The following is a 13,706-nucleotide window of genomic DNA, read 5'->3' on the forward strand; positions in this document are numbered from 1 at the left end:
GAGCCTGACATTATCAAAACATTCATATTCCCCGCCTCTCCCGTGACGTTACTGTGCTGCGTAGGCAAACGCGCCCAGTCGTCTTCTGCGCGACTCCACACAGAACCCGGAAACCAAAACAGATCAACTCACAACACAGCGCGCCACAATTCGGAATATGAAACTGTACTTTAAAATGAAACAGCAACACGGTACATTTGGTAAAGTACATTTATTTGACATTAAATGTTTAGAGAATATTCAGCAATTGCCATATGAACTCCGGAAGCCATTTTTTTTTATCTGTATCCGCAATAACTGTTCCGTTTCATCTTGAGTCACGCGCTGTTCCTTTATGGTACACAGGGTGTTAATTTTCGTAAAAAGAATCACTTTGGAAGCACGGTGATCCGCAAGGCTGTTCCATCAACTAGGCACTAGTCCAGCCTAAAGGTTGATATGTTGCTTCTAGCCACTAGTACAGCGTAAGGGCATGTGGGCCCTTGGCGATCGTCCCATAATATGGTGATCGTGCTCCAGTTGTTGACACGAAGCTGCAGGTGTCTGCTGAAGAATCCATCCGCCGGTGTCTCAAACAGATGGCAGTGGCAGAATGGGATCAAATACCTGTTATGAAAACAAAAAAATGATAATTAGTCTCGCTAGCCGAACTTCATTAATATTACTCATTTTATTTATTACGGCCGATCAGAAACTATTTGCTTGCAAGGATAGTTCAATGGAGTATGTTCGTCTCTAAAATCAATGCGAAAAGTAACGAGATAAATCGAGGCGAACACACAATGATAAACGACAGTTAGTCTACATGCGTGAGGAATGATATGATATATGATATGGCATTTGTAACGCGCCTATACTCGAGTGTTTCTAGGCGTGACAAGGCAGGTGGGGAACAAGGGCAGACAGACAACGATCCTACTAGGCCAGGTGTCTTTCTGATCGCGCATGGGGAAGGGCTGTACATGGTTAGTTGAATACAAATTAAATAATAGGGCCAGTTGGTGGCAAGTGCAAGGTAAATGCCGGGAGAAGGGGCTTAAGGATACAGAGACAGTCCCGTAGTGCAGGGAAAAGTGGCTGGGCCAAGGACCAAGATCGGTGAGACCAGTGGACCTGCATGCCCATGTGCCCACTACGAACAGTTTTACTTGCTTTTCCTAGCTCTTCATTCATTCATTTATTCATGCATCCATTCATTAAATCTTCATTCCGGTATAAAAGCGTGTAAAGATTTACTTACATTATATTTGAAATTTCCATTGTGTCTCTTCGTAATGCAGTCTGTAAAACGGACCGTGCTCTTGACAACGATTTTTCGTATACTGACCTAAAATGAAACTCGGTCTAGTTTCTGAATTTTCTGCCTTATCGTCTCTTACGTTATTGCGCACTCCCTTCAAATGTAGTTCTTTCGGCATGGTCCCTGTCTGAAGGTCAAAAAACAATAGACCCTTATATTTCCAGTGCGACTTGTGGGCCTCATCTGGGCGCTGTCCTTCGCATTCTTTATTTGCAACATCACGTAGCATAGGCATCTGTGAGAACTTGAAGTTTAGAATCCGTCTATGTAGTGCGCCTCAATGTGCAAATGCGAACTGGCTTCTCTCCCAAATGCCACGGCCCGCTTGGCTGGTGCGTTCTAAGTGCCCCAATTTTGTCCCCGTTGTCTGCGAGCTTTGCAGCCCAAATTGAGACATTTAATTTTTGGCGGAAGGTCAGGGAAAGTATACAGTACCACAGGAGTTGAGTTAAAAGTGAGATTTATTGTTTGTTTGTTTGTTTTATTATTTGCAATACGCAAGCCTCCCCTATATACATACACATATGTGAGGTGAATAGAGAGAATTCAAAGATGACACCCAGCTTGTCCGCCACCCATGATGGTGAAGGTAGGGGTTAGGTTTACAGGTACACTGTACAATAACATTTATTTACAAAAAGACAATCGTATTGCAATTATTTAAACCGGGATTTGTACTTCACAATCAGCTGTGCTTCGAGTGGGCATGGCACAGTCGCAATGTTCGGTGGCAATGGATCACTGCTCTGCACAGAAACGTCCAAAATTCTATATCTGTGCTTCTCTAACACAGCAACAATAAGGCCTTTCACAAAGTCGAACTGCATTTCATCATAGACTGGTTTGATCACCCATTGCTTACTTCGTTTTGAAAACACCTTAGTGCAGCGAGGCATCCTTACTTTACCCCTAGTCCTAGATTGTTCACGTCCGACATTGCTGTTATGGGCCAAGACCGCCAGTAGAGTGCGATGTTTCATGCCCCGAAAGCTAAAATGCAAGCGCTTTGGCCTGTACTTTAGGCACATATTGTGGAACACCTCCAAATCTCCTGTGTGACAGAATTCTGTCAGTCCTCTCAAATCTCTTGATAGAGTTTTGTCGAAAACAATCTTCTCAATGGCTTTGTGTGTCGGTGAAGATGGAATCAACCACTTCTTCTTCCGTGCCTCCTCTGGGGACAAAGGGCCATGTTCACATTGGTGGAAATGTTCATTTGCTGTCCAGCGGTGAACGTTGGTACAGTGGTGCATCAGTGACCGCCATTTTTCAAGTAGTATTTCCACTGACCCCTCACAAGTTTTTGAGCTCCACCAAAGATGGTTGGTGATAGAATGTGACCACTGCAAAATACTTTCAAAACCTTTTTTTTTCCCTGCAGCCAAGATTTTCTTATTGATTGATTTAGCAAGATGCCATACGTCAAATTGATGTTTAATATGTTGGAACTGCTCTCTCATTGTCTTGGCAATTGAAACGTGTCTATCTGTGGCTATGAGGTCGATGTGCATTCCCCTCGATTGTAGATATTCCACTGATTTTATAAAACCTAGTTTCTCCATGGCCACTGAGGATGTACATTGTGTTACCTGCACGACCACCGAACTCACAATTTTCTTACTATCCATGTCCTGAAAGTGGTAGGTGCAGTACTTGGCAGAAAATCCAGGGCTGTCGCACTGTCCATCGCCGGCTAGCCTGAATCGTTTGCCTTCGAATGTACTTGCTAGAGACAATTGTTCAATTTTCCAAGCATCACTAATGGCCGGAAACAGATAATCACGTTGGTATATGTAGTACAGCGCTTTAGAAATGAAATGGAGTCCCACAAACTGAAAGAAAGCCTCTAACTTTCTAAAACTGGAGCCACTAAAAAGTGATGCAGCTGCACACAGTAGATTGCCTGCTGGCAGTTTCCCCAGCATCGGTTGTGCAGACCATGAGAACCTATGATTTAATCTACAGGCGGCATTTATTTTGACGTTACTGCCTTTTATTTGACGAGTCACATTAATCAATGGCTTGCCACATACTTTCCCTCTAATGGAATGCACACATTTCAGCATACTTATAATTTCCATCAAACAACTGTCGAATACAATGTATTTGCTCTCTTTCATTAGACTGTCATCCTGCGTCAACGTTGTTTTTCGGCCTTTGACGTTGTGGAGATTTCAACACATTGGAAAGTAATATCGCTGATATCAAGTTCTGATGCGTCTATGGATGCTGCGGCTGGTTCATTCTCTGTCATTTCAACATCTATTACTTCAAAATTGATGGGAGAACACAACGTCGACAGTTTTTTTGGTGGCAAATTTTTGGCGGGTGTAGATTGTGTAAATTGATCTGCAACTACTTCAGAGCTATCTTCAATACATTCAATAACATCTTCTTGTGGTGGTGCGGTCGCACTGTAGCTATGGTCCAATGCAACTTTGCTGTAGTCTCCAAACACAGTTAATTCATGTTCTGGCCATTGGACATGAGCATCTCGAGCCTGAACACGCCTCGCCTCAATTAATAGTTCCTCCATAGTGTACACGGTCTGGCAAGCCACATCTCTCATTCGCTTTACTGTCTGTGTGTGTATAGTTCTGACACCCACGGGTAACTGGAGGAGAGATTGGAAAAGGGATGTTCAGTTTAAACACAAGATGGAGTGTGGTAGAATTGACTGGAAAAAACATAAAATAGTCCCCAGCACAAACATTTTTTTAAAGTTATGAACTGTTTGTAACTAACCTTTTTTTGTTTTTTTTTCTTTGCAACTTTTTTGACTCGACCTTCAACATCTGCACGCTGTAGCCCCGATTCGTTTCTGCATGTCCTCCCTTCCTCTTGCGCTGCAACGACTATATTTTCTGTATCCGCATAGACAGCACGGAATGAGGCTCCATCGTCTCCCTGAAACATAGTACTTTCATTACTATGTATCAAAATATTGATAGCATAAAACACACGTGAGGACGAACACACAGGTACATCTCAATAGCCAAGCACGATTTAAACATTGTGTGCAACAATCAAACGACAAGTATTCGACCTGTGATGATCTATTTCGATGGAACTGTCAGTATCCATACCTCTGGCTCTGCATGGACTGCCATGAATGGTTGTATTGGAGAGGAGGTATCCGCATCTCCCTGAAACACAGTACTTGCATTAGTATGCTTTTCAATATTGGAAACACAACACACACTTGGGGTCGACGGCACAGGTACATATAAAGAGATAACCACAAATGATGCATTGTCCAAAAGAATCAAGGAAAATCCAAATATGATCACATTTCATCGACTTATTTCAACGATTCCTTTACATCTGCATCATCTAAATGAGATGTTGTGATTGTGGTGGAAGCTCCGTCGTCTCCCTGAAACACAGTACTTGGATTAGTATGGTTTTCAATATTGGAAACATAACACACACTTGGGGTCGAACGCACAGGTACATATAAAGAGATAACCGCAAATGATGCATTGTCCAAAAGAATCAAGGAAAATCTAAATATGACCACATTTCATCGACTTTTTTCAACAAATTATTTACATCTGCATCATCTAAATGAGATGTTGTGATTGTGGTGGAAGCTCCGTCGTCTCCCTGAAACACAGTACTTGGATTAGTATGGTTTTCAATATTGGAAACATAACACACACTTGGGGTCGAACGCACAGGTACATATAAAGAGATAACCGCAAATGATGCATTGTCCAAAAGAATCAAGGAAAATCTAAATATGATCACATTTCATCAACTTTTTTCAACGAATTATTTACATCTGCATCATCTAAATTGGATGTTGTGATTGTAGTGGAAGCTTCGTCGTCTCCCTGAAACACAGCACTTGCGTTAATAGGGAAGAAAGTATAGCAAATGGAATCACGTTATATGATCACGCATGATGGAGCTGTCATTATCCATACCTCGTGCTGCTGAAGAATATCTATGGATGTTGCAAATGTAGTGCGCACTTCCGAAAGCTGTTGCGCCGATTCGTATACGCATGGTCCTGCTTCCACTTCCCCTGGAATTGCTTGAATGTCAGGCTCTGCATCAAGTGCAGGGTTTGACGCTCCATCAACTGCCTGAAACATAGTACTTGCATTAGTGAGGATTACAATAGTGAAAACATAACACACACCTGGGGTCGACAGCACAGGTACATATCAACGGCTAACCACGAATGAAACATTGTGTAGAACAATCAAACGACAAGAATTCCAGCTCTGATGATGACGCTCGATGGAGCTGTCAGTATCCATACCTCCTGCTGTTGAAGAACATCTAGAAATGTTGTAGATGTGGCGGACGCTTCAGCATCTCCCTGAAAGACAGTACTTGCATTAGTATGGATAACACTAATTATAACCGAAAACAAACACCAGTGGACGATAACTAAGGTGTATATCAATTGGAAAGCACTAACCAAACATTTGGTAAAATGATTACACGATCAAATAAAAATATTACTTGACATGCATAAAACAGGTCTGTAGCGGATTAGCCTAGTAAGATTACCTGATACGCGCTAGAAGTGGTTGATAACTGCGACCACGTCAAGGATGTAAAATGTTCTTGCTTCAGATTCAAGGGATAGTCAAGAAGTTGTAAAGGTAAATTAATGATTGATAATAAAATGCCAATATTAAAAATAGCCATGTAAGGCGACAGAATACTTGTAAATTGCTCAATACAGCACAGTTCCCTGTTCCCATATATATACATTGCGTTTGTGGGTTATGAAATCGAAAAAGAATATATTGGTAAATGTCATTATTCAAAAAACTATACAATCATATCAATATCGAAATTATTACAAGGGATAGAACACCTACAATATCAATTAATCAGTTCGGATACCTACACACTACCGCAAGGCCTAAAGCTAAATCCGGACACTTGACTCACCGGTGGCGGAATATGCACGAATAGAGTGGGAATAGCGTTTTCGAGCAATTTCCGTGTCGTTCGCCGTTTATTCTTCTTTGTTACCCAAGATGTCCAAGGAAAAGTGCCGGCTGCAGATGTGGTATCGATCACCCCTCTTGTCCTGTAAGACTTGTTGGACTCTACTTTCCAGCTCATCCAGTGGATATCCGCAATGTCTGACCCATTCTCTTATTCGATCAACAATTTTCGGGAATACATGCATTGTAGTGCCTTCAGATTTCGCATGGGTCTTCGAAGGGCAACCGCTAATCGAACAGGCAGGCATTGTTGATACATCTGAAAAGTAAATATCGACATTATTATACAATCTTCAAGAATAAAGATTTGATACAAAAGTAAATGAATCATACAATGATCAATGCAAGGTTTGTTTTGGTCGCAGGAACTATACCAGTTCATTATGTGCGGCTTAGTATTTGCATAAGTTGCATAAATAGATCTATTGTTAGCATAGCAATGGAAATTCAAGTCAATAGCAATGAGACCAATGAACATAGCACTATTGGGTACTCTACTCGCAAATAGATAGAAATTTAAAAATCTGCGAAATATGACCAGGATACATGGCCTTACCTTGACCAACAAACAGTTGGAGTATGTTGCGGGAGAAAAGGTGGATGGCCACAGGTAGCGCACTGATGGGTATGCTCGAAGCGGTCACAGAAGTTCACGGATAGCACGACGACGAGCAGATTAGCATAGATCTCAGTGGTTCCCAGGTAGCACGTTCAGGAGTTGACTTGCAAAGCACAAAGATGTTCTCATGAGACATATCGAGTGGTTTTTAAAGTATTAGAAACTGGGGTGTGTTTGTGAATGAATGAAGTATGTATGTCGTGGTATTAGGGGGGCGGCCTGCTTCAAGGGGAGGCCTGGCTGGAGACACGGGGACTGGAGACACGGGGTCTGAGGAGACCATGTGAACATTGGCCCCTTGGCGTGGGACACCTTTTGAAGTGTACATGTAGTTTGGCACCTTGGCCTTTCGCGCCCCTGACAGCCCCCCATGCCAGCGCGCATCCACCGGCGCGAACCGCCTTTGATACAGGGGGGTGGGATGGATGGGCCTGGGGCGTGCAGATAAGGCACAGGAAGACTGCTGAATGGAGACACACTTATGTGGATTGCAGGGGGGCGGCCTGCCTCAGGGGAGGCCTGCCTGGAGACACGGGGTCTGAGGAGACCATGTGAACAATGGCCCCTTGGCGTGGGACACCTTTTGAAGTGTACAAGTAGTTTGGCACCTTGGCCTTTCGCGCCCCTGACAGCCCCCCATGCCAGCGCGCATCCACCGGCGCGAACCGCCTTTATATCAATATATAGTATATCGCCTTTATATCAATGATAGTATATCGTTGCTTATCAATAACAAATGCCACATACCGGAGATTCTTGTGAGCACAGACCCACACTTCAACCGGTGTATTATAGTGGTCAAGACCCTAAGGCCTGTATAATCCAATGGTAATTGTTAGTATAGATATATGTGTGACTTTTATAGAGACATAACCTACTGAAAGACCTTGAACAAGTGTTATTTAGTGCATGCATTATCGAGAATATGTTATGTTAGCTTAGATAGATAGTGACCACCCTGCTTCACAGCGACCAGACCTTCACCCATTCGGAGCACAGATGTCTGACGTTCATCCTTGAATGGAGACACACTTAATTCATTTAAAAAATCGAAACAAACGTTGTTAAAATATATGTGGTGTTTTATTTTGTATCTTATTTTCATGACACAAAAATACAAGACTTTAAAGATTATACAGGTCAGGTTGCAGCACAGCGAGAGAAAATCCCCTGTACTGACCGCTGTCACTCGGGAACGTTTCTCTTATGGCACGAACGGCACAGGCGGGTATCACTCTTCAAACGCGGTGTCCAAGCCTCGCGTGGAGCCACCATGTAAAGGAACGATAGGCCACCAGCCTGTACCACCTGTGAAAAGGAATGAAACAAACTGTTTTTAAATGACCAAGATAAGTTTAATAAACGTTTGTTGTCAATGACAATTCTTGTAACTAATGGCATTCTGCACGGACAAATGCTATCTAGACAATGCACACTATTGAACGACTTACATGCGTTACAATGATATGTAGATGTAATTTTGGATACAGTAGAAGATCATGAAATAGGAGTGGCATGACAAGCAGAGTATACTTACTCGTTACTCGGATTACGAGGACGAACAGTTGCGCGAAGTTCGTGCATAAGCACCATCATTATTCTCAACACGGCCCGTGTGAAGCAGGCTGCCCTGAAGTCTGGCAGCTCGGTGATGCATTGCGGTCGTGGCTCGCCTTCCGAAATGTAGGCCAGGCATCCCGAGTTTTCTCGGCAGCAGCAGTTCTCGTCCTCAGTTGGCATTAGCTCGCACCGATTGCATGTGCACCAGGTGGAGACGCCGTCCATTCGACTAGGCCCAGGCTCTTCATCTGTTGATTCGTCCTGCCAACTGCCGTCCGAATCCCCATCGTTTTCGCGTGCTTCCCTTTCCAGTAGTTCCTCCTCGGTATACTCGGGCTCGTACATGTAGGGCATTATTGCAGCCATTGTGTGTTAAACAATCTAAAATAATTTATAGCGGTGGTACTGGTATCTGTTCACACGGGCTACAAGCGGTGAAGGTAGCTGACCAGAGCACTGAAACGAGTCACAGAATACTCAAAGTAACACAGAGAGAGGAATGGAATCGAAAATCTGCTGCTGTGTGTTGTGAAACGGTCTGTTTATACTTATTGAGGAAAGAGGCGTCCTGCCATTTCCATGGCGACACGTCATTAGCTGAAGCGCAGCGAATGTTGACACGAGACGTGCTTTGGCGTTGGGAAATGGGCAGTACGAGTCTGCTGATGACAGGCTCAGGGGCGGGGGAATTGATTTAGTGCCGCAAAAGCAGGTCAGCCAGGGCGATCGGGGAAAAGATAGGATTATCAGAAAATGGCAGCTCCCTGGTGCTTGTTTTTTCGCATGCGTTTAATGGACGAAAACTCGGGTAAGGTCCATAGGAAAGTTTTCTAAAATCGAGCCACTTAGGCTTAAAAAAACATGGCCGACCCGTAGGGACAATAAAAATGTTTACTAGACCATGTCTTTAAGGGTTTATGGGACTTGAAGTTCATAGGAGTTTTGAACTTTTCAAAGCTGTTTTGCTTTGAATCTTTATAAGAATAAAAGCCATCAGAACAGGAGATGTTGGAGGTCTTTAATGTATATACAGCTGTTCCCGGCATAACATACGACATTCTAGTAGATCTTAAAGGTCAATATCCATCAGTAATTCATAGGGTCACTTCTGTCTTTCCTTCTTAAATATCAGAATTACCACTGATCGCTTCCAGGAAGGGGGCGTAGGGTCTCTTCTTTTCAATTTGAAAGGCATATCTGTATCAGATGGCATGAGAGGTATGCGCCGTATATGAACAGTAACTAATTTTAATCCATTGATTACACAGGCCTCTATGATGTGTCTTTGTATATGCATAATTGTCAACCTTGTTCCATTGCAGAGTCCCGTTACAGCACCTACTTTCAGTTTTAGTTTGTGTGGAGGCATTCTTCCTACATCGTTTTGCTCTTTATAGAATGCAACATTGAGCCAGTAATTAACAGTTCATTGACACTGGATCCCCCGTCCCCTGTGTGAAGAGAAGTGGGGGTGGAAAAGAAGTCATTTGAAATTATTCTAAATGTTTGCGATAATGGAAGGTGAATGTGACCGCGTTGAACTGTGCTCATTCTGTTTGTTAAAATGATAACGGTTGTTTTAGTGGAAGGGCACTGTAAGGAAGGCATGGTATCAACAGCAAGACAGACACAAGTCACCACAGTTCAAGGGTGTTCATTGAACTTCAAAAAGGGTTTGAAAAACACCCATCTAATCCTAAATCTACAGATGAGAGAAAGCTACGACCATCATATAATAATAATGAAGTGCTACTGGTGTCTTGTCAAGATAAAAGGGCCTATACTAATAAACCTATTGCCAATCCTTACCTCTAAATACAAATAGTGTGGGAAACAATGTTATGCAAAAGAAAGACGTGTTCAAGAAATTAAATGTCAGGATGTTCAGTCTGTTGGCCTCTCTTCCCCACGTTTTCAGCACGGGACAAAGCGGTAGAATCGAGCTTAGCACAGTCTCTGGCTTCTCTAGCAGCAGTTTGCAGTTCAAACAGCATCAGGGCCTTCCATGCCCAAGTCTTTGCCTTTCAAAGTCTCCTTTTTCAGGGGGCTTGATGCAACAAACAAACAAACAATAAGTTATTTTCGTCTTAGTATTTCACAAGCACTCAATTTCTCAGGTGATTCACTAATCACCTCAGATCCCCCTCAACCATGCTCAGATTCCCCTTCGAAACAATGTTCAACTTTTCGGGTGTATTCCTGTTCACCCCGGATCCTCCTCTGCCAGGCTCAGATCCCCTTTAACACAATGTTCAATCAGTCTTCCTCCGCCAGGCTCAGACCAACTTTAATTCACTTTAACACAAACTTGCTTTATCCCAAAAGCTTTCAATTGTTCTCCCTCCTTCATTCTCGGATCAACTTTATTTATGTTGTCACCAACATGCTTGACAGTGTCAACATCGAATAATTCAATTGTGGACAGGATTTTGCTAGATCTGTCGCAGGACCACTTCGATGTACAGTTCTTTTGCCAGTGTTTCACCTTTCTTAATTCTCAGTTGGATACCCTACAGAGACTTTTGAATGAGCACCAATGCGGTGCTGGACCACTCTGTCAAGGGCATCGTCTGTCGATTTCAAAGTTCATCACTCATCTGTTGTTCACTTTTACTCACGTTGGTTATCACATGAATTTCATACACTGTTTGCTTCAGCATTCACCATACAATGTTGCTTCTTGCAACCTCGGCTTCAACATAGACCAGTCTCCCTGAATTACCGGCTGTACTGACTTCACTGGTACTGTTTTGTTGTAGGAGCCAATGACAGCACCACAGCGGTAAGCTGTTCCCCCCACCATGACTATCGATGCGGGGGATCCCCAGGTACCTGCGACACACAATGCAGGATTCTGAAGGTTCATGAAAGTAACGGTTCCTCGTCAAAAAGGTCAATGTCACTTCCCTCCTTGCGATCCCCTTCTGTTTTACTGTCTTTCGTCTGATATTAAACTGCCATCTTGAAACTGCTGCTACCTTGTGTGTTTTGCCTTGCTCAGAGTGTGCTCTCATGCTTCACGTTTGTCCGGGTGGGGAAGTGTAATGGAAGTGAGGTGTGTGTGTGATGGTCAATAATTGCCTGACCCTGACTGACCATTGTATTGGGACATGTCAGGGGTACGGCTTGGGTGTTAGTCCGTCTTCTCTCATAGCGAGCTGTCCGTGAGAAAGTGTTTGTGTTGTTAAGGGTGAGGGGAGTTTGAGTTCCTAAATATCCTACCTGGTAGGATGGGGTAAAGATGTTGGAGGGAAGGGGAAACCGCATCTCGCCATCCGGTGTCCCACTCCCATTTCCTGAATACCCCTCACCCAGGTGAGCCTCCCGCACTGGTCCACACCCAGGAACTGGATCCAAAAGCAATGGCCATGTCCTGGCCACCTGGATGACAGATCCCTGGGGACTAGCGGGTGAGACACCTGGTTTCTCACAACACACAGAGGTGCATTTCGCCATTTGGACAGCAGAGGGCAACCTAACACTGATAAATTGCATCAGCTGAGTACGGAAACATAACTAAACGTTTTATATATATGGATAGATGAGGTGTGAATGGTGTCCTTCCTAGGGTGATTGACACAAAGGGGTTTCAAGGTTTTAAAACTGAATGGATCTGTAAAATTGACAACATTCCGTTAGAAACTTGGGAGTTATAGGGCATTCTTCACCTGAGAGGGAGGAATTCTGCATCCCTCCTGATGGAGTCACACCATCTTCCAGAAAGCCATCTCCTCCCATGTGATCCTTCCCCTGGAAACCACTCGCAGGGTCAGGATCCGTTGGCAGCTGCCTCCTCCTGGTAACATGGAAGGAGACTTTAGGCGGGGGATCAGTGATGACTCCACAGGATTCATCACAATTATAATACATCAACAGGAATATATGGTGGCATGCACAAAGGTACTTTTTAAAAAAAGTGTTATTATTAGACACTTGGTTTATTACAAACCTCTGACTTCTATTACATTTGTTCACTTTTACAAACATTTGATCAAAATCAACATCATACATAGAAGACAAAAGAAGGATCAACTGTTCACAATCTCAGCCAGTATAGTTTACCTGGTGTATAAGATTTCCCCCAAAAATGTCATTAAGGTTAAAGTTAAGTGTATGTCTTCACCCGCCAACAACACTCTCCACCATTCTTCTACTCCATAGGATGGACATCTGTTAATAAAACTGCCCATATAGAAGGTTCTCTTATTGAATAGGCTCAGGCAATACAGAGTGATGTGCTTTAAAGACTGTTATTTCTGTCTTTTGACAGAACCTGCATGGCGGTTTCCATCCCCCTTTTTATAAACAGCTGTAATTTGGTTAGTGGGGAGTACGGGAGTATTAAACGGTTTCTCATCTTTTGGCATGGACATTTTTGTAGGTATCTGGGAATAACATTCAGAGCTTTCTCAGCAATTCCCAGGTCTGCATATAAGCAATGTTTGTTTTTGCTTTCTATAGTCTGGATCCAGTTCTGCCCCCCCAGTTTCTTTTTTTACGCAATTTGGGTTTATCAACAACATTTTTTTATCAACACCCAGACTGTCTAAGAGGGATGAACATTGTTCATTCCAAATGTTCAGCATCTGCGAGCGTCGCCCGTTCAATCCGTTAGCTATAATTTGATGTGGTACTGCAGGGGGGACATTAGACATTTCCAGAATAAGCTCAGGGTTTTCCATACCGTTGTAGCATATAATGAGGTAAGGCCTAGTTCAAATATTATTAAGACAATTGGGAAGCCAGAGAGTAGATGTAAGATTTTTCTCCAGAAAACCCCCTCCAGCAGGAACCAGATCTCCCATGGAGTAAAAAGAAATGCCTCCGCAGCATAAGTTATTATAGGGTACACTTTGGATTTGAAAATCTTTATTACCGGGGACAGTGAGAATTTTCCGTATTTTATTTTAATCAGAGATCCTTGAATGGCAAGGATCTTCATTTTCCTGTACAATTCTCTTTACGATGAATTGCATTGTTCACACTACAATCCAAGTGGGCATCTAAGTATCTTGTCGATGAGACCTCATTCAGTCTCTGTCTTCCCAAATACCATTTGTAATTTTTAGCCTTTGGTCCCTTTATTGATTTCGAAATGAGGACAACTGTTTTGGCACTGTTTATCTCCAAACCATTTTGGTTCATACACTTGTTTAGAGCATTCAAACTGCATTGGAGGCCTATGGGAGTCTGGTCAATCAAGACCAGATCATCCGCATAGAGCGTCAATGCTAGTTTTTGATCACCTATTGCC

This window comes from Ambystoma mexicanum, chromosome 3q (genome assembly GCF_040938575.1).
Source record: "Ambystoma mexicanum isolate Mex_15411 chromosome 3q, UKY_AmexF1_1, whole genome shotgun sequence".
Taxonomy (NCBI): domain Eukaryota; kingdom Metazoa; phylum Chordata; class Amphibia; order Caudata; family Ambystomatidae; genus Ambystoma; species Ambystoma mexicanum.